Source organism: Taudactylus pleione, unplaced genomic scaffold, assembly GCF_031769625.1.
Source record: "Taudactylus pleione unplaced genomic scaffold, aTauple2 ptg000032l, whole genome shotgun sequence".
In the NCBI taxonomy this organism is placed as follows: Eukaryota; Metazoa; Chordata; class Amphibia; order Anura; family Myobatrachidae; genus Taudactylus; species Taudactylus pleione.
The window spans coordinates 3,215,250-3,237,756 of NW_028284434.1; the positions used below are offsets into that span (position 1 = coordinate 3,215,250).

The 22,507-nt window shown below is 42.7% G+C and overlaps 1 pseudogene; it reads left to right on the plus strand.

Moving 5' to 3' along the window:
- Positions 1-22,507, plus strand: part of LOC148538915 (uromodulin-like) — an 87,228-nt pseudogene that overhangs the window by 34,294 nt on the left and 30,427 nt on the right.

Consider the following 22,507-nt stretch of genomic DNA (forward strand, 5'->3'; position numbering starts at 1 on the left):
GCAGCGACCTGGTCAGTAAAGCAGGCAAGTCCATCCTGCCTCATGAAGGGCTCTTGTGAATAACTTTCCTGGCTTAGACTCCACATCCTATAGTAAGTAGGGTCAATATTGTCAGGAGGTTGCTCATTATTATAAATAAACTTTTTATTCTAAAATATCTCTGGTCATGACACGTCTTCATTACCTATAATAGTAAATACAGTCATGACTCATGACAGCATCCATTCATACATCTCTATGTATGCTTTATCACTGCACCCAAGGGACCCACTGTACAGTCCTAAGCATTATGGACATGTTTTGTTACCGACACAGCACTTACATAGTTTTAAAGTAAAACTTGATGTCTTCTGAGCTATATAACTACATTACTGTACTGTATGTTAGGTAGACCTAATCTAATTTATAATCATTTTAATTTACATAACTTATTTTGTACAATTGATCATATTACCATTGAATTTTGCTTTTTATTAAAGTGAGCAATCCATTCACTTTTACATAATTTATAATACAAAAATCATATTTTTCTAAGAGCTCAAACCTCTAAACATTGAAAACTGAAATAAGAAATTCAAAAATAGGTCAGAAGATTGACAATAATTTAGCAGCAATGCTAAATACAAACTACTATCAGCTGAAGATACCATAGCGCAAACAGCCAATCAGATGCTGCTAAACCGTGAAGATGGTGTCATCATAATCATCAACATGTAGCCTTACACAGGCGTCCAATACCCACAACTAATACACCAGCTAATAAACATTTCTGGAGATGCGTCCAAGTCTCACTATGCTGCATCTCCAGAGGGGCGTAATACGCCAACATGAATACACCCTTACTGTGCTCAATGTATACTTGCAATCCCTAGTCCATCTTTCCAGGATTAAGGTACCACAAGTTTAAAGCTCTGTTCACACTGGCAGATATATTGGACGATCAATTGATCAGCCAATATTTTGTGTGCCCATCGGCCAGTGTGTACCAGCGATATGTCTGCGAAGGGCGTTGTTCACAGACATGTCGTGTCAGGTGTACTGTACAGCCAATGGCAGATATATCTGTCCATCGTGCTGTTTGTACGAATGGTCAGCTGACCGCCTGTACACTTGCAGCAGTTGCCACGGGGACAGGGGCACAAGGCAACCCCCGGCCAGTGGGAGGCGCAGCCAGATGAAAGATGAGGGTTGTTCATTGTGTATGAACAACCATCATCAGTCGATCTGCAGATATATATGTTACAGTAGGTGTGTACCAAACTTTAGATATGCTCAAATCAAAATAAGAACAACATTTTTATACATACGCATTATGATAATGCATATTCTATTATACAGTATCTCAATATTGGAATTATAGCAAACTATAAATGATGCCCTTGATGTCCAATATGATTTTATATTTTTATACCATTGCAGGCATAATTTGTACACTAATGAGCATTTTCAGTTATGCTACTTTTGAGTCTATTTAAAAACTGATAATCCAATACAAGTTTGCTTTCACATATACAGTATACAACTTTCAAACCTTCTGTTTTATAGGTGTCCAGGCAAATGGCAATTATATCTTGTCAGAATACTGGGGTTCATTATTGTTTGTGGAAAATCCTAGCATTGGACTTTGGACAATCAATGTATATGCAGGAGGTACTTTTTCTTTACGAGTTTTGGGATTTAAAGGTATTTTGCAAATAAATCGTTAAGTATGATTTGTAATAAATAAATAAAAGATACAAGTAATATATTATTCAGTTTGACATAAAAATTTAAAAATACTGTATGGATAGTTTTAACAACAGTAATAATAATAATAATAATAATAATAATAATAATAATAATAATAATAATTATTGTTATTATTATTATTAGTATTATTATTATTACAAATCGTAACTAACCTTACATTTAAATTCACCTTTAATTCTACACTTTGAAACTTATCCTCCTCCTTTTCCCATTACTAGAATTATGAAAGGATAATATGTACTGTAACTCACACTGTTTTTTTAGTCTCCTGTAAACAAATTATTTCACTATAGTACAAAATATATAATTTTTTTAATTCATTACAGATTAATACAATTTTATCATACAGTATATGGGAAAAATAAGAGTATCACTTTGTGGATTGCATCTGTACCTATAAACTGGTGCCATGAAGAACCATTGGCAAATGTTTTGCAGAACACGCCTTTTTATACAGTAGTTTACATTTATTATAGATATCAGATATTATTCCTCATTACTTACTGAACATATGCAAAATATTATTGTGGCACTCAATACTTTTGATATGTTTTCCTGACTGACTAACTGGAACATGCAATAACAGCAAAGCAATTTATTCCTATATAAAGACAAAGGGGTGTATTTATCATTTTTTACAGTGAAGCCAATAAAGACATTGGCCCTCATTCAGAGCCGTACGCTCTGAGCAGAGCGCACGCTCTGAATGAGGGCCGCCCTCCATAAAAATGGAGCGTCCTCCTGGACGCTCGTATAGCTGTGGGTCACCACCCACAGCCTATACGAGCGTGCAGTTTGATGGCCGCGATGGTCTTGACCATCGCGACCATCGAAACTGCGAGCCGGAGCCTGCGGTTTAGGTTTTCAACCGCAAGCCCCGGAGTGATTTTGGCTCTATCAGAGCCAAAATCACTCCCACTGACATCACTAGTGATGTCAGTGGGCCGGCTTCTGATGGGAGGCGTTCCCGTGGGAACGCCCCCGTCAGGGAGGCACGCCCACCAAAGGGGGCTTGCTGTCAATCAACATCGACAGCATGCCCCCTTTGATCAGACACAACGAGCGAAGGACTTTCCTTCGCTCGTCGCGTCTGGCGCATGCGCACGACGGAGCTCCCTCCGTCGTGCGCATGCTCAGTGCAGACCATCGACCCACTTGCGAGCGGACAGCCGCTTGCGAGTGGGTCTGAATCAGGGTCATTATGTTTAGTGCCTATTTATCATAAGAATTCTTGCTGGTGAAGAGTTTTGGAGTAAAGTGAAAGCCAAAAGGGAGGAACATGAAGGCTGCTGGTGAGGGATCTTTGGATCCCTCTCTGGAAATTTCTTCTGCTTAGGACAGAGATGATAATACCATCCAAAGATGGTCTTAGATTATTTGCCTAATGTGTGTGCAGATATATAGCATACACCAGCGGATGACTCAAACTATGAACATGTCATTCTACACAGTACTATGATGGCTACAGTCACATGTGAAGGAGCATGTCAGATTAGAGGACATACCTCCCTGAAGAATCTGGTCCTAGTGTCCTGCTTGTATGCACATTGAGGATAAAATGCAGGAGCACACTACTTTCCAGCTCCTGCCCCCTCGCTACAAGCTTCTTTATATTACACTGTCACAAGCCACCGCACTGCCAATGCTGTGTGGGGTGAATGCCAGACAAGCATTCGCTGAAGTCTCCTCCTTCCTCCTGTTTGGATCTGTGGTTAGCAGCATATTGTTTGCAGTTCCAGTCTTGGTTGCTGCTGAGCCTCTGCACTAATTGCTGCTTGTCTGTGTGATTGATTATCCTGTCTGAACACAACCCAGGTGCTCAATAATCTGTCATTAGGGACACTTGCTCTGGTTGGGCCCTATTTCTGTTAAATTCCAGCCAGCCCTTCACTTCTTGCTGGTGATAGAGTTTCTCATACTTCTGGTTGTTCCAGTCTCCTGTTTTCCAGTCGAGTTCCAGAGCCAGTCTACTGTGTTTATCTACTGCCGTTTGTCCCATCCAGGTGGCACAGTCTGCATTTCACCTGCTTGTGCTGCTGTGTCATCTAGGCAGCATGGTGCACTTCCTCCACCTGAAGGGCCAGTCTGTGTCCAGCACCAGTGTCAACCCAGCGACATTTGCCGCAACTCAGCGGTCCAAGTACGCAATCCAGCGCACCATTGCCAGTGTCCTCTCGGCTACACTGGTAGCAACTCAGCAACCTCAGTGCGCAATCCAGTGCACCATCGCCAGTGTCATCCCGGCAGCACTGGTAGCAACTCAGCAACATCCTGCCAAGTCGTTCTGCCCTCAAGGCAACAACCAACCCAGAGGCTGCTACCAGCCCAAATGCCACATCACCACTCATAGGCCCACAGGCCTACCGGCCCAAAGGCCGCACCACAGTTTATCGGCCCAATGGCCTCAATCAGCCCAGAGGCTGCGACAGGTCCCAAAGGCTGCATCACAATTATATGGCTGCATCTTGCCAAGATACTCCAGCCCTCAAGGCTATTCAGGAATTTTCCCCACTAGTGGCTCTGAGCCCTTAACATACACAAACATTTAACTTCAGCTTTTCCATAGAGACCTGTAAAATAAATTGGGTTGAACACATGAAAAGGCATCAACTCATCACGTGACTTCAATTTGGTTTTCTTGGAAGATGCTTAGCAATAGTTCCTTCACTGATAGAATGGTCCTTAACTACAGTCCCTCATCTCACAAACTTGGAACTGCTGTAACTATCATGATTCTTGATGTTTTTAACACTTGTGTTTTTAAATCTTCCAAAGTCTCTCTTCTTGTCTTACATTTCCATCCATACCAATCAGATGTTTGAGCTTCCATCATCTCTGTTTCAGATAAGGAATCAGCTGCTGGAATATCTAGTAACACATATTGTACTTGCTCTGCATATCAGCTTCCAACTTTTCTTCTTGTGACTTAACAATTTTTCTGGTATTTTGATCCCACAATCTGTGACCTTAGCTCTCATGGCAATAGACAGTCATGATGCACTTTACTAACTTTGTATCCAGCTTTAATTTTTTTTCTCTATTGGTATATGCACATATACTGAACTTCCAAATGTTCTAAGATGCATTACACTTGGTTTTCTCTTTTTCCATGCTTTAATAGGTATTATTTAATTTAGGGCAACTGTAGGAGAATGGTCCCTGAGATAAACTGCTGTGGACACAGCTTCTGCCCATCTTGCTCTCTCCACTTGTGTATGGTTTGCTCGTTCATTAACATCAATTTTCTCAGAAGTATAGGCAATGTTCTGTTGATACTTTATTCCATATATTCTTAAAAATTGTTCCACTTCTCTGTTGAGATATTATCCACCATTATCAGATCTCTGAGTCTGTAACTTGTTTGATTTTCTACAATTCTCTTATAATCTGCAATCTTTTTCACCACTTCAGATTTTGATGAAGTGTCATCCTTGTAAAGTCCATCCTTGTCATCCTTGTAAAAGAGTTCCAATGACATCAATGCATAACAGTGCTGTGTATCAAAGATGTAAAGTTACTGACATATTGATCATGTAACTATGATCCCTTTTCTGTTTCTCACAATGCACTTTCCTTTAGTGAAGTGAATTCTGTAGCCTCTCTGTTCTAGTAAACTGATGGTGATAAGATTTGTTCCCATTTCTGGTACATAAACCATGTCTTGGTTTCTGTGACTTTGTTCTTGTCCCAATTTTGTATTGAGCTTTAATTGTCCCAACTTTAGTAGCTGTAAGAACTCGATTGCCAATTCCTTTGATAGTGTCAGGGTCACATTTAATGAACCATTCTTCAGTGCATCTGAAATGCCCTGTTATGCCTGAATCGATATACCAGCGATACTTTCAGCAGTCATCTGTAAGACTCAAGGTTGACTCATCTCTGCTATTGCATTCCTTGCTTTGTATAGGATTGACATTCTTTAGCTTGCAATCAAATGCCTTGTGACCTCTCTTGTGACATTTGTAACACCAAATTTTCAGAATTTTTCTTTTTTGTATGTAATGTGGTTGTCTCAGTATTCACATTACAGGGCACACATTCATGAAACTGTAATAGTTTTGCTCTGACTGTGTTTGTTGCTAACATTACTGTGTTTGCCTATAATGCCCAACCAAGAAGTCAAACTAAGGCATCAAGTTCTGCTGTATTGCTGTAGCTATCTCTTTGTTATCCACTTGCACTCCAACAGACTCCAACAGACTTCAACAGACATAAGTTGCTGAGAAACAGATATAAGTTTTTCTATGTATTCACTCATACTGCTGCATTGATACAATTTCGTGTTATATAATAAACTTTTTAAATGTTTCCTACTCATGAAACCACCATCTTGATACGCTGCTTCCAATTCTGTCCACATGTTTTTTGCTGACTCTTTCCAATGTAGTACTGATTACACATGTTGCTCTACACTTAAGCAATTTGACCCCAGGGCACTTTCTATATCATCTGAACTTGAATATGCATTTGGTTCTACAGTGATCTTCCACCTTTCAATCTTTAATTGCATTTCCATAGCAAACTTCCAGGTTGCATAATTTTCTGCACCTTTTAGCTTGATCTGGGGGGGGTGGGGGGAGAGTCTTTGCTCCCTCCCTGCCTGATGTGCCACTGTACTCCTATTTAGAAGCCAGTGGTAGTGAGCAGAATTAAATGTTATGGGGTTAGCATTGCCTTGATCCCACCCTTTGGAGATCTACCACTCTACATTACTAGGAGATATCTAGGATAAATTCTGCATTAGGCATTACTCAGATTGCATTACTTAAAACAATGTGGAAACACCCATTCAGGTATGGTCTTAGCTTTAACCACAGAGATTTTTTTAAAGAGGAAAAAAGTACATTTTGGTGATTGAGAAATTATTGATAATTTTAAAACCAGCAAAGTAAAAATAACAAATTATCAGTAGATAAGTGATTTACAGGGAGTTAGAGCAGAGCTTGTAATGACCAGTGTATTGACCTAGGCAAAATTTCAGTTGGCACCCCTTAAATGACATTGGGGGGGCGTTCTGGCATAACTGCTAAGTGCCCCCAAAGCAACGGCACCCTATTAATTTGTCTATATGACTTATGCTCAGTGCTGGCTCTGAGGCAGAGCTTTCCAGGGGTGGGTGGGAGGACTGAGGGTCACCATTACTGTGCTTGAAATGACTTTTAACTGTTGTCTCTTGTTTTTTAGATAACAACATTACATCAAGTAAGTTAATGACATTACATCTTTTAAAGTTGAACCAATAATGACAAAAATATTAAATTTAATCCAAATAAATACAGCTTAATATTATGTGACAGCTTCAGCGGGGCTCCATTCAATTGATGCATTTACACATTTCACATTCTTTTGAAGTGCGATTAGAACTCTGTAAGTAATATTAGATAAAAATAAAAGGGCTTTTTTTACAAGGCAGGTAACCAGGCTGATATTTTCGTGTTGAAAAAAATTCACCTATTGCATCAATAAGACAATAAACATTGCCAGAGCAGCCGAGTGATAAGAGCCATAAGAGTTAAGGTACTGCTGCACAGTGTTGGTCTAGGTTGATGTGCACATGTGTGATTGGCTCTCCCAGATTTTATCCTTTAGTTCCACTTGATTTAAATGCATAAATATATAAGAAAATAAAGAAAATAACATAATAATGTAGCGCAGGCGCCGGTGGCTGGCAGCGCAAGTAAAAAGGATCACAGTGAAACTATGCAGAAACTACGTCACCCAGTCTGCCTTGGAGTAAGACAGTGCTCAAAGAGACACATAGAGGCTGTCAGGGGCAGGGAAGACTGGGCCTGGAGTAGGGAAAGCAAGGAATGGGATGCTTTTGTCCAGAGAACGAGAGAGGGAGGAAGCAGCGGCAATGACTGGAGAGGACGGTGAGGAGAGTCACAGGCACAGACCCCAGCTGAAGGGGAGAATTCCAGTCTGATGGACCTGGAAGCCTAAAGAGGATAAAGCATTTCAAAACATCACTTTGGATCCACTGAAGAGAGTTTGCAGAGAGAGACACACACTGTGTAGACATGTGAGATAAGTACCCTGAGTGGCAGCTATTTACAGTGTTATGTTTCCTGATAAAAACTGAGATTGCTAGTAGAGCAAAGACTAGGGAAAGCTGGGGGACTAGCCCTGAAGAAATATTGTATTATGTGCATGTGTTTAGCAATAAAGACTAAGTAGAAAGGTGTGATTTCATCACCAATCATTTTGTGGAACTACAAGTCCAAGCTTTGTTGGAAGTGACAAGAAGGAAGGAGGAACTTTGATAAAGTTAATTGTTCATGTGTCTGACATTCAAGTGGAAATCCTTAAGGTACAGCTTTCACCAAGTATACAGCATGCAGAAGATAATGAGCTCCAACTCATCAGTGCACTATAGATAGTGGAGTCTAATGTTGAGTGTGGTATGTGTGATATTCCTGTGTGATGCTGCTTTTGATGTAGTTATTACCCAGTCAGTGATTGCATAGGCCTGTGTATTATTTGTACTCGGAATGAAGGTTTTATAACCAAAAGACAGAAAAGACAATGTGTTATGTTTGTTTTTGATTAATGCTATATATGTGCTTTAGATGTTTGGATACACAACTGACTGTACAATTTATCTTTATATGCCTATTTTGTATATGGTTATATTTGTTTATCTTACCAAATATTTTTGATATAAAACCACAAAAAGCAATAGCAATCCCAAACCCATTAATAAATGTGCCAGGATGGCTTTTGCAACATATCTGTGTGATACATTACTGTGGTGTTGGTGGTCTAAGTACATGTTGGGTAGGGGGTTCCCCGAGTCTCCCCCTGGTGTTCCTGACCCTGAACACTCCCCAGAAGAGCACTTTCTATGAAGATTTGGGTGGAGGCACTGAAATTAAGAGAACCGCATGGTGTGAAGCATTGCAAGGAGAGTATCTTTAAATACAACCCATTACCTAGGAGACCCAGGTAAAGGGGTGTTACAGTGGAGGCACTGCTGAGATTTGTAACACCTGTGCATGCACTATAGTGCCCAGAGTCTATAATTGTGGTGCTGGCCACGCAGCTGCCAGACGGAGAGGAAGGGACCCATGACAGAGACTGCACATGGGCCCAATCCTCTCTAGAAACTCCCCTGATAGAGCACATTGAAAAAAGAGAAAAAATCCCTCTATTCATCACTAAAACATTTTTTTTTCGATATAATGGTGCTTTATACCATGTGATAAGTCAGCCCCAAAGTCCTGCAAGAGGTCACCTTCAGATTTTTTTCACTTTGGACTTTAATTCATATAGAGGCACAGGTGTCTAGTGCAGTTTTCTGAAATTAAAGGTCTAAATCAGAGTTATGATAATCTATGATGATTAATGATCTGCGCATGCATAGGAGCCACACTGCACATGTGCAGATCAGGTACTGCGATCCAGCTGCCCATTGACATGCTGCTGGCATTTGGGGGCAGCTATAGAGAGCTTTCGAGAAAATGGGCAGCGTGTCAGCCCAGTTTTCTGGGTGTGCCAAAGCCAGTGGCTACAACCTTGGATGCAGATTCACTGGCCCCAGTAGTTTAATTTTGCCAGACATTCTCAGTAACTGAGGGTTACTCAAATGTACGAAGTTCATACAGTCATCTTTAAATGCAGCAGTGGATCAGAGAAGCTGGCAGTGAGAGTCTTTTTTACTTAAATCTAGACGCCTGCCATTTTACCGACGCAGGGAGACCGGCGCCGGCATCCTGATCAAAGGGTGCGGACAGCCGCAGGGGGGGAGGGTTAGGTTTAGGGCTCCCGGGGGGATTTAGGATTAGGCACCCCTCCGGGTTAGGGTTAGGCTAGGGGGAGGGAGGGTTAGGCACCCCCAGGGGGGACTTATGGCTAGGCACCCCCCCGGGGGACTTAGGTATAGGCGGCGGGAAAGGGGGGTTAGGTTTAGGCACTTAGATGGGGGATTAGAGTTAGGCACTGGGGGGAAGGTTAGGGTTAGCCACCCCTAAGGGAGGGTTAGGGTTAGGGGAGGGAATTAGGTTTGTCTATACTTACCTTAGGGATGATCAGGATTTTCACCCATGTCGGGCAGCCGCTGTCGGGATTCTATACCAATTCCTTAGAGCAGAGTCCAGCAAAATAAAACCAGTAGAGGCATGCTAAATGTAATACAAACAAAAAAATGTAACTAGGCCAGCCAAAGGGAAATCATGAGTACTGAAAAAATGAAAATTGGAAGATCCATTAATAGACGTAGAAACTTCAGGTGGAGGCCCATTCAGGTCGTGGTGGAGATGTTTTCCAAGGAACATTTGGTAGTTTAACTGAAATGTCCCACTTGGAGAGAAGTTTGACCCTTGTCTCTAAATCCAAAATCACATAGGATGATCCATCATAGGTAATAAGATCTCATGAGAGCACAAAGCAGAGGTAATAGGGGCAAGAGACCTGAGCTTGGATATAGTTGCTGCTGAAAAATCTGGAAAAAGCTGTAAACCACCCAGAATTTCAGAGTCCTCTGCTGATCTAGCTGCCCAGAGAATATGTTCTTTAACCAAGAAAAAATTAACCCGTAGTAAAGTATCTTTAGGTAGAGAAGTGAAGATTGGCCGAGGTCTAGGGAGACGGTGTATACGGTCTATGAGAAAATCCTTATACTCTACGTCAGGGAGGAGTTTGCAAAATAGTGACAAAGCATAGTCCTCCAATTCAGCATTAGAAACAGAGTCCGGGCTGCCCCGAATTTTAATATTATTCCATCTGGAATGGTTCTTCATATCTGCTATTTTAAGTTTGAGGGATTCCAACTCCATTTGCTGTTGATTGTGTGCGGCAATGAGCTCATTATGCAACATCACTAATTCCTTCATTTTGCATTCCAAATGATCTGTATGGGAAACAATAGCTGAAATTTCTGATTTAACTTCTCAGAGAGCCGCTGTAAGGTCAGAGGTGAGATCAGACTTGAAGGCCACTAATACTTGGCAGAGTTTTAACCATAAGTGGAGCAGTAGAATCAGGATTGACACCAGAGCCTGGAAGGTAGTAAGTCCCCAGGTAGTTCACGGAGTAGAGGAGCTCCACTAAGTTGCATCCTCCATCTTAGGCTGCAGGCCACGCCCCCTGAAGTTAGCAATTTCTGAGTAAGTTCAGGGCTTGTGCATATGTGCGTGAGGCTGCGATGGTACTCGATTGTACTGATGGTTCACAGTCCTGCTAAACATTATGGATGTGTGCTAAGTAAAGTGGGTGCTCTTGTGTAGTGCAGTGGCGGCATTGTGACTGCTATGGATTTGAACAACGTGCATAATCGCTATTGCTTTTACAGTTGCGTTCCTTGCTGAATCAGGGGAATCAGTATGTAATGCCGCCGGATGTAGTGCTGGCGGAGTAAATTTAGATGCTTTAAGCTCGAACCATCAGGATCCCGACTGGGGCTGGTAAGTACCCTAACCCTCCCTTATCGGTGCCTAACCCTATCATACCCCCGGTGGTGCCTAAGCCTAACATCCTCCCGGTGATGCCTAAACCTAACCCTCCCTTCCCACACCCTAAACCTTACCCTCCCAGGGTGGTGCCTAACCCTAATCTCCCCCTGGTGGTGCCTAACCATAACTCCCCCTACCTGCACCCTAAACCTAACCCTCCCGGGGTGGTGCCTAACCCTAATTCCCCCCCGGGGGTCACCTTATCCTAACCCTCCCCCCGCAGCTAAACGCCAACACTGCACGGCTTACCTTCTTTCAGGAAGCCGTCTGTCTAGACTCCGGTGTCGGGATCTAGATGGGTAGTCGGGATTTTGACGCCTGTCTTTATTCCCGCATCTGGATTTAAAGGCCGAGATTTAGTCAGATGGCTTTCCAGCCGTCGGCATTATGACCACATCCCAAATCAAGCCCTGTATCCTCTCTCTCCACTTTGACAGCAAAGGCAAGAGGAGATGCAAACAGCACTGTGTAAGTTTCTAACACAGGTTCTAATTGTCCAGAGCTTTGGCGCTATCCAATCAGCACCTGTAATAAAAATACTGTAAACACAGAGCAGGTGCTTTGTCAAACCTCCCAAGTTGTAGATGTGGAAGCAGACCCAGAGCTACCTGAATTGCAATAGGACCTCACATTTCTGCTAAATGACAGGAGAAGTTCTGATGACTATTAATTCTTTATTTTTGACCAGATAAATAATTTAAATTGTAGTGTGATTTACCAAAATAATACAATTGCTTTTACATATCATTACATACGTATATAGAATAGAAGAAATTGAAGAGCTATAGGACATTACATGTACTGATAAAGAGCTATACAAAGGGCTGAGAACACTATAGATCAGGGGAGGGCAATAATAGCAAACCTGTGGCAGGGCATGCTAGGATGTGTAGTTTTATAACATCTGGGGGGCCGCTTATTGCCCTCCCCTACTCTAGATGGATAAAAGTTGCCATAGACACATTGTAAATTTCAGCTATAGGACTGTAGTTATGGGATCTTTAATCGAGGAACCTATTATCTGGAAATGTACCTAAAAATATAAAACAACACACGTAAATAATTTACAGCTACTCTGTGATTATAACAAACACACTGATCTTCCAGTGTTTCCTCTTACAGTCACTGCGTGGAGCACTGCTATATAATGCAATGAGGAAGCTAAAGTAAGGGGCTGTGTTGTGAAAAACTGTCCACAACCCACATATTCATATTTTTTATCCTACAACAATGGACGTTTCATATGAGGGGTCACTTCAGCTCAGCTCCGCTCTACCACATCCGACCAATTCCAGCATCATCCCACTCCCTCCCGCACGGTCCTGCTGTAATTACTAGTCCTCCTTTCCTCCCCTGGAGATCTGTCCTACCTCTGTCCGTGTAGTGGGAGCCATTGGGGGTCTCTCTGCAGGCTATCACCGCTCATGGCAAAGATGGGACAACTCAACCTCAATTATTATATAGATTCTTTCAACAAAGAAGTAGTTGAAACTTTGTTAAGCACCTTAACTATGCTAATAGATTCTCTTAATTTGTTATTGTTATGATTAGAACCGCTTTCTGATTTCATTCAATAATATAGACTATAAAGAAAATCCACATCAATCTGACTTTATATTAATTGTCATTATACTTTATTTGTCACAGACATTTGCTCAAAGTGTGACATCAATGCTTCTTGTAGAAAAAACCTACTTTCCCATACATGTGTCTGCAGTGAGGGCTTCAGTGGTGATGGACATGTATGTTATGACATTAATGAATGTAACTACTACTATTACTTCTGGATGAATCCTTGCAACTCTGGTTCTTGCATCAATACTTACGGCTCATACGACTGTGTCTGCCCATCTGGCTATATATCAGAAAATAAAACATGTGTTGATGTAGATGAGTGTTCCAGACCAGAATTAAATGGCTGCCATGCGTTAGCCAATTGTTCTAATTACTATGGATCCTATTCATGCTTCTGCCCAGCTGGATATTTTGGAGATGGATATTATTGTGAGATAGATGAATGCACAAGAAATATCTGTGGGTTTACTAGAGAACGCATTAAATCCAAAGGGTCCCATACCTGCCTTGATCCGTGCGACAGCTATACCACACTAAATGAGCCTCCCATGAGCACATCTTATTATGACTACTATTTTTATTACTACTATTATTGGTATTATGGCTGATCAGATTATAACCTTAATGGATGGTATCGCTTTGAGGGCAGTGGAGGAATCCGTATGCCAGAGTTCTGTCCCTCTCCAAATAGTTGCTACACCAGGAGCCCCATATGGCTAAATGGAACACATCCTGATCAATCTGATGGTATTGTAAATCAAACAGCTTGTGTTATGAACAGTGATCTTTGCTGCTACTGGACGTCCTATGTACAGATTAAAGCCTGTCTCGGAAATTATTATATATATATAAGCTCAGTGGAACTCCAACCTATTATGCCGGATATTGTACAGGTAAGTAAAGTCAGCTATGTTTATTAATGGATATGTGCTCTAAGTTCTTATTTAAATAAATGTAAAATATATATTTATTCTTTATGAGTAGTGACAGAGATAACATTGATTTTAAGGGGCCTTTTCATCATACAATAAATGGCCTGTTAACCATGTGGAAACGCATATTTAGGTTGCCGGGCCCTTCATCATCAGGGGTCCCAAATGGACCACCTGATATTCAGCAAATTTTAGAAAACTTGCCTATGAGAACAAACGCCATATTCAGGAGTTCTGGGGATGAGAAGAGGGATCGAAGGGATCCTTCCGTCGCCTCCTCACTGACCCCTAGGCAGATTTGGCATGTGTGACCTCAGGTAGAAGCCGGCCACAGGGACAGGTAAGTAATGCAGCTACTACTGTAGCTCCACTACTAATCATGGGGACAGCTGCTTTTCGGCCCTCGAAGATGAATAGGCCTCTAGGACATCAATGCTAGCAATATAGTCCACAGTTGTTTGTTCATTTCAAACTCCTCTATCTCAGTTACTGCAGCCAGAGTTTACCAGCCACAATAAACTAAGGGTAGTCTTTAAGTATAATCCTGGCCCACCACACTTGGCCCCACCGAAGCTTCAGCCCCTATGTCACAGAAAGCTAAAAACTTGTAGCCCAAATCAATTACATCTATACTTTCTTTAAACTAGATGTATTAACAAACACAAATATACCAAAACATAACTTTATAAAATTGTAATACAAATTGTAATAAAAAACAGGGCCAAGTACTGTAGGTGTATTAATAGTAATATACCTATCTTGCAGTGGTACATTTTATTCTGTATCACATTGATAAGGAAATAAGTACCACAGCAAATTATTACCAGACACCCACCTTGAGATGTCTTGAAATGTATTGTGCAAACCTGATCCCTCTGCAAAGTTTTAACGAGCCCTTGAGGGAAGCATCATTTTCTAGGGTAAGGGGTAAATTTACTAAAGTGAGAGTTTTTAGAAGTGGAGATGTTGCCCCTGGCAACCAATCAGATTCTAGCTGTTATCTTCTAGAAGGTGTTAGTTAAATGTTAAGTAGAATCTGATTGGCTGCTATGGGCAACATCTCCACTTCTAAAAACTCTCACTTTAGTAAATATACCCCTAAGTATTTTCTCCAATCATGGAGTTATAGTGCATGCATTGGCAGGAGAGCCCACATATGAGCAATAATTTGCTGCATCTTTCTCCATACTGAGAATGCATGAGCCGCTAAGGTCACGCATGCTCAATAAACACTTTAACTCATACTTGCCAACCCACCTGTAAAGGCCAGGAGGCTCCCACTAATCAGGTGGCGCTTCCGGCAAGTCTCTCACAGGCATGGGCCACCCGGCTGCAGCCACAGATGAGCAATCATGCAAGTCACGTTGAATCACCTCAAGGTGGCTCTGCCACCCACTCCACAATGCCGGCAATCACGTCATTGCATAGCAGGGGGCAGGGCTATGATGACGCAATGGTATAATTGAGCCCACAGACCCACCCACCTCTGCCGTGCCTCGAACCCCAACACTCCTGGACCCACCCACCTGCACCGAGCCCTGCACCTTGCAGTGCCCACTTGGCTATCTCCACAGAAATAGGTCAGCAAATATGCTTTAACTTTTATCTATACTTAACATGTAAGAGACGTAGATCACACTAGAAATTTTCAGACTCTTGATGAATAGACTCCCATAGAGGTAAAATAGTTTTTTGCATATGAAAAATCAGGTTGTTCATTATTCCTTATAGCACATGAGGAGTAGTTCTAACAAAAAAAACTATTAAAAAACTACTAGCCTGGGAATGCTCATACATATGGCACATCACAATCACAATATTGCAATCACTTTATTTCCAGTTTTGGACCTGGCAGAGCTACTCAGCATACGTGGCTATTGGGCCGTGCATATGCCAGTGGCCATTACTGCACAGGGATCTTAAGGATCCCTCTTGTAATTTATTTTAAATATTCTAGCCTATTGGCTTTGCAATCAAAAGATGGCATTAGATGGCATTAGCTATAACAAAGAAGACCTGAAATGCTAAGCTTTGTGGAGTTTTATACACTTAGGCCCTCATTCAGAGCCGGACGCAAGTGGCCGTTCGTACGTTCGGCGTACATACCGAAATATGTTAATTTAAGCGCTCGCTCGTAATTTCGAACGCAGCTAAACTTCCTCCCCAAAGTCTACCGACCCCTCCTCTAGCTAAAGAGCGTGCCAAATAGCGAGCATACATCCCCATTGTGGCTTGCAGGGAATGCACGCACAAGTACAAACCGGAAGTGGGCCTGTCAGATCCCAATTACCTGCTCGTTTATTCTGCCTACCTCCCTCAATCGTATCATACCAATCAATATATCAATTAGCTTAATTGCTCGTCAAAATTGTTTTTTGTTTTTTTTTGATATGCAATAAACTTTACTCTTGTCCGTGTTTGTGTTTACCCGCAGAATACGTACGGCTTAAACATTCGCTTTTATTTGTCAAAATACATGTTTGAGGCAATTATCCATTTGTTTTCTGTGGTTTTACTAGGGGTGAGCGGGTTCGGATTTCTGAAATCCGAACCCCCCCGAGCCCCCCCGATCCGAGTCCGATCCGAGTCAGGCTCGACTTTTCCCACCTGACTCAGATCTGAAATCGAGGCAAAACGTCATCATCCCGCCTTCCGAGTCTCGCGGGTTTTGGATCCTATATAAGGTACCCGTGTCAGCGCCATTTTCTCACTCAGCTGTGGACAGTGAAGAGGGAGGGTGGGAGTTAGGGCTGGCTGGGCTGTGTAGTGTAGTGTAGTGTAGTGCTGCTGTTGTCCACTACTTCAAAGTCCATAGGGGCTGGCTGTGTTGTGCTGTGCTGCTGTTGTTAATAGGGGCTGTGTCCACTACTTCAAAGTCCATAGGGGCTGGCTGGACTGTGTTGTGCAGTCAGTTCTCCATAGGGGCTGTGTCCACTCCAAAGTCCTGTGCAGTGTCCCAGTCCTAAAGGGGTGCTGTAGTGTTGTCCAGGGGGTGCTCTGTCCATCAGGGGTGCTCCCCCCAAGTGCTAAAAAAATAATATATTTTCTGTGTTTGTGAATTGTGTGCGCAGTAGCCGCATGTGCATCAACAAAGTAGTGCCAAGCGTGCGCCTGTGTCATAAGTAAAGGGCCGGCTGGCTTGACCATTAAAGGGTGCTGTAACCCCCAAAGTACACTCCAGTCCAAACCAAAAAAATATATATTTTCTGTGTTTGTGAATTGTGTGCGCAGTAGCCGCACGTGCATCAACAAAGTAGTGCCAAGCGTGCGCCTGTGTCATAAGTAAAGGGCCGGCTGGCTTGACCATTAAAGGGTGCTGTAACCCCCAAAGTACACTCCAGTCCAAACCAAAAAAAAAATTATATTCTGTGTTTGTGAATTGTGTGCGCAGTAGCCGCACGTGCATCAACAAAGTAGTGCCAAGCGTGCGCCTGTGTCATAAGTAAAGGGCCGGCTGGCTTGACCGTTAAAGGGTGCTGTAACCCCCAAAGTACACTCCAAACCAAAAAAAAAATATTTTCTGAGTTTGTGACTTGTGTGCACTGTGGCTGCACGTGCATCAACAAAGGAGCAGCGCCAAGCATGCGCCTGTGTCCCATAAGTAAAGAGCCGGCTGGCTCATTTCTTAAAGGGTGGTGTAACCCACAAAGTGCACTACTCTCCAGCAAAAATACAAAAATATTTTCTGTGTTTGTGTGCGCTTTAGCCGCACGTATATATCAATATAACATAAATGGAGGACCAAACTTTCTCCGATAAAAATAAAATAGGGAAAGATCAAGAACCACTTCCTCCTAGTGCTATTGCTGCTGCTGGGAGTTGTTCATCATCCCAGAGAGGAAGTAGGAACATCACTACTTTTACTAAACAATTGACCCTCCAACAGTCCCTAGAGATGAGGATGAAGTACGACAGCAGTCATCCTGAAGCAAAACGTATAACTGAGGCCTTGACTGCTATGTTGGTGTTAGACGTGCATCCAGTATCCGCCATTAGTGCAGTGGGATTTAGACAATTGATGGAGGTAGTGTGTCCCCAGTTCCAAATCCCATCTAGATTCCACCTGCATCCTCAAAGCAGCAGCGACAAGCGTGCGTCTGTCTGTTAAAGGGTGGTGACACCCTCAAAGTGCGCTACACAAACAATAAAAATATTGTTCTTTTTTTTTTGGTCTTTGTGAAATGTGTGGGCTGTAGCCGCACCTGCATCCTCAAAGCAGCAGCGACAAGCATGCATCTGTCTGTTAAAGGGTGGTGACACCCTCAAAGTGTGCTACACAAACAATTAAAATATTGTTCTTTTTTTTCTGTCTTTGTGAAATGTGTGGGCTGCAGCTGCACCTGCATCCTTAAAGCAGCAGCGACAAGCATGCATCTGTCTGTTAAAGGGTGGTGACACCCTCAAAGTGTGCTACACAAACAATAAAAATATTGTGCTTTTTTTTCTGTCTTTGTGAATTGTGTGGGCTGTAGCCGCACTTGCATCCTCAAAGCAGCAGCGACAAGCGTGCGTCTGTCTGTTAAAGGGTGGTGTAACCCTCAAAGTGCTCCAAAAGATAAAAAACTATTTTTTTATGTGTTTGTGACTTGTGTGCGATGTAGCCGCATGAGCATCAACATAGTAGCAGCGCCAAGCGTGCGCCTGTGTCATAAGTCAAGGGCTGGTTTGGACATCTGGTCCGGACTGAAGGACATGCAAACAATTTCTGACAAGTCTACTGTCACTGCATATGATACTGTCCTCAAAGCAGCAGCGACAAGCATGCGTCTGTCTGTTAAAGGGTGGTGACACCCTCAAAGTGTGCTCCACAAACAATAAAAATATTGTTCTTTTTTTTTGGTCTTTGTGAAATGTGTGGGCTGTAGCCGCACCTGCATCCTTAAAGCAGCAGCGACAAGCGTGCATCTGTCTGTTAAAGGGTGGTGACACCCTCAAAGTGTGCTACACAAACAATAAAAATATTCTTCTTTTTTTTCTGTCTTTGTGAATTGTGTGGGCTGTGGCCGCACTTGCATCCTCAAAGCAGCAGCGACAAGCATGCGTCTGTCTGTTAAAGGGTGGTGTAACTCTCAAAGTGCTCCAAAAAATAAAAAACTATTTTTTTAATGTGTTTGTGACTTGTGTGCGATGTAGCCGCACTTGCATCCTCAAAGCAGCAGCGACAAGCATGCGTCTGTCTGTTAAAGGGTGGTGACACCCTCAAAGTGTGCTACACAAACAATAAAAATATTCTTCTTCTTTTTTCTGTCTTTGTGAATTGTGTGGGCTGTAGCCGCACCTGCATCCTTAAAGCAGCAGCGACAAGCGTGCGTCTGTCTGTTAAAGGGTGGTGACACTCTCAAAGTGTGCTACACAAACAATTAAAATATTCTTCTTCTTTTTTCTGTCTTTGTGAATTGTGTGGGCTGTAGCCGCACTTGCATCCTCAAAGCAGCAGCGACAAGCATGCGTCTGTCTTTTAAAGGGTGGTGTAACCCTCAAAGTGCGCTCCACAAACAATAAAAATATTCTTTTTTTTTCTGTCTTTGTGAATTGTGTGGGCTGTAGCCGCACTTGCATCATCAAAGCAGCAGCGAAAAGCGTGCGTCTGTCTGTTAAAGGATTACATCGGTGACAGCATCTAAGTAGGCATGTCAGACATTCTGTACCTGTACTGGCAGGAAATAGAAGCAATTTGGAGGTCCCTGTGCAAACTGGCTCTATTTTACCTGAGTTGCCCCCCTCCAGTGTGTACTCTGAAAGAGTGTTTAGTGCAGCCGGGAACCTTGTCAGCGAAAGGTGTAGGTGGTTGCTCCCACAAAATGTGGAGAAGATGATGTTCATAAAATGAATTATCAACTCTTCCAGGGAGACCAGCCTCCAGAACGTACAGAGGGACCTGTGGTTCCAGCGGGGACGAATTAATACTCTGTGAGGATGAGGATGTACACACTGAAGAGGGTGAGGAATTGGTGGATGAGGAGGATGAGGATGACATCTTGCCTCTGTAGAGCCAGTTTGTGCAGGGACAGATTAATTGCCAGCTTGTTTTGTGGGGGCCCAAACGAACCAATCAATTCAGCCACAGTTGTGTGGCAGACCCTGGCGCTGAAATGATTGGTTTGTTAAAGTGTGCATGTCCTGTTTATACAACATAAGGGTGGGTGGGAGGGCCCAAGGACAATTCCATTTTGCACCTCTTTTTTTTCTTTGCATTATGTACAGTTTGGGGCCTAGTTTTTCAAACTGCCATCCTGTCTGCCACTGCAGTTTCACGCCTAGATGGGTCACGTGTTTGTGCCGCCCACTCGTGTCGCTTAGCATAGTCATCCAGCTACCTCAGTGCAACCTTTTGGACATAAAAACACTATTGTGAGGTGTTCAGAATAGACTGGAAATGAGTGGAAATTAAGGTTATTGAGGTTAATAATAGCATAGGAGCAGAAAAACCTACAAATTCTGTGATTTTAGCTGTTTTTATGCTTTTTTTCAAAAAAATACAGATCCAAAACACAAAACCCAGAACCCAAAACACGGAATGGTGGTTTTGGCAAAACTAATCCAGATCCAAAACACGAAGAAAGATCCAGATCCAAAACCAAAACACAAAACACGAAAAGTGGCCGGTGCACACCCCTAGTTTTTACCCACGCATATTTTACTGGGTTCATTTCTTTATTTAAATTAGCTTACGCATGTCACTGCATCAAGCCTATCATAACTCTCAATAGATTTGTGGCCCTGTCAAACACATGACTCATACACTAACCAATAGAATTGGTCCTGTTAATTACCCAAATACATTAGCCAATCAAATTTTTTTTCTGGTCTTTATTAAAATTGTTTTATTAAAAATACACCATTGCCATCATGAGACCATCGGCATTCCCCAGGCGCGAGCTCATGGTATTAACCGAGGTGATGGACAGGCGGATCACCAGCCAGCCTCCCCCCATCACCAATCGGGAAAAGCGTTCCGCATATGCGGAGGTACGTGGCCACCTGCGTTCCTTTGGCTCACGCCGCCAGATCGGCCAGCTGGAGCGCAGGTGGTCCGACCTGCAACGGCGGACGCCTCACTTGCTGGCATGCTTTCGCATGCAGATAGCGGAAAGTAAGTTTATTTGACTTTGGTTTTCATGTTTATCTTTGTGGCCCTAACTGCGTGTGCATGTTTTCATGTATGGCTTATTTATTATTTGTACTCATATCTGCATGTGCATGTTTTCATGTATGGCCTATTTATTATTTGTACTCATATCTGCATGTGCATGTTTTCATGTATGGCCTATTTATTATTTGTTCTCATATCTGCATGTGCATGTTTTCATGTATGGCCTATTTATTATTTGTACTCATATCTGCATGTGCATGTTTTCATGTATGGCCTATTTATTATTTGTACTCATATCTGCATATGCATGTTTTCATGTATGGCATATTTATTATTTGTACTCATATCTGCATGTGCATGTTTTCATGTATGGCCTATTTATTATTTGTACTCATATCTGCATGTGCATGTTTTCATGTATGGGCTGTCTATTCTTTGTAGTCATATCTGCATGTGCATGTTTTCATGTATGGGCTGTTTATTCTTTGTAGTCATATCTGCATGTGCATGTTTTCATTTTTTGGGGTTCAACAATTAGCATTTAACAAGTTCTAAACTAACATGTTCTAAACTAACCTCAATTTGTTTTCCATCATTTAGGGGCAGAGCGAAGACTACGGCATCATCGCCGTCAAAGACGGCGCTCTCGGCCCCTCTCCCCAACCCCCAGCCAAACATCCTCTCCCCAAAATACCCTAAATTCCCCCTCCTCCCCAGCCTGCCCAGACCCTGTCGCACATCCCTCTGTGCTACTTCCCCTCCATCCCAATTCCCCCTCCCCTCCAACCACCCCTCTCGTGACTACCCCCTCGCCGGAATCCCTCATCACCCCTCTCACCTCGTTGTGGAATGTGGCCACCTCCGAGCAGGACGAGGGAGTTGGTTCTGGGCCAGCCATCATTCTGAACGGTATGTTTCCATTTTATCCTTTTTGGTGGTTTAAAATGTTTTGATCTAATCCTGTGTCTGTGCCTTTTCCTTTTTTTGGTTTGTCAAAAGTTTGGGTATATCTCTGTTTGTCTTTACCTTTTACTGCTGATTTCCCCATACACATATCCCACATGGCAAAACAGTTTTGTTTTTTTGTTTTTTTGTTTTTTTGGGTGTCCATTTTTGTGTCCTTTGGTTTTTTTGGTTAAATGTGCTTTTGGTCACACTATTGTCATTTTTGGATAGCTCTGTTTTGCTTGTTTTTTCTGGGTGTTTCTTAAATTATGTATTAAGCCCCGCAGTTTTCTAACCCACAGAGGACCAGAGGCGTTTGGCAGACCTAGATGGGTGCGTCCAAGTGATGCGGGGCCACGTGATCGGCCTGCTGGTGGTCCTTGACCGTATGGCTGGGATCCTGTGTCCATAATTTTTTATTTTATACCCAAATTATTTTTCCCATGAGAATGCCTACCATCTGGGGCCGGCCCCACTGACATCACAAGTAATATCTGTGGGTGTGTTTTTGGCTCTGATATAGCCAAAAGCACTCTTGGGCTTGCGGCAATGGCTTACGGCAATGAGACCCTACCGCAAGGGTCTCGTTGCAAGCCCGATAGTCGCGATGGTCTTGACCATCGCAACCATCATCATGGATGCTCGCATAAGCTGTGGGTGGTAACCCACAGCTATGCGAGCGGCCAAGAGGCTGCACCATTAAAAAAAAAAAGCGCCCTGATTCAGAGCGGATGCTCGTTCAGAGCATCTGGCTCTGAATCATG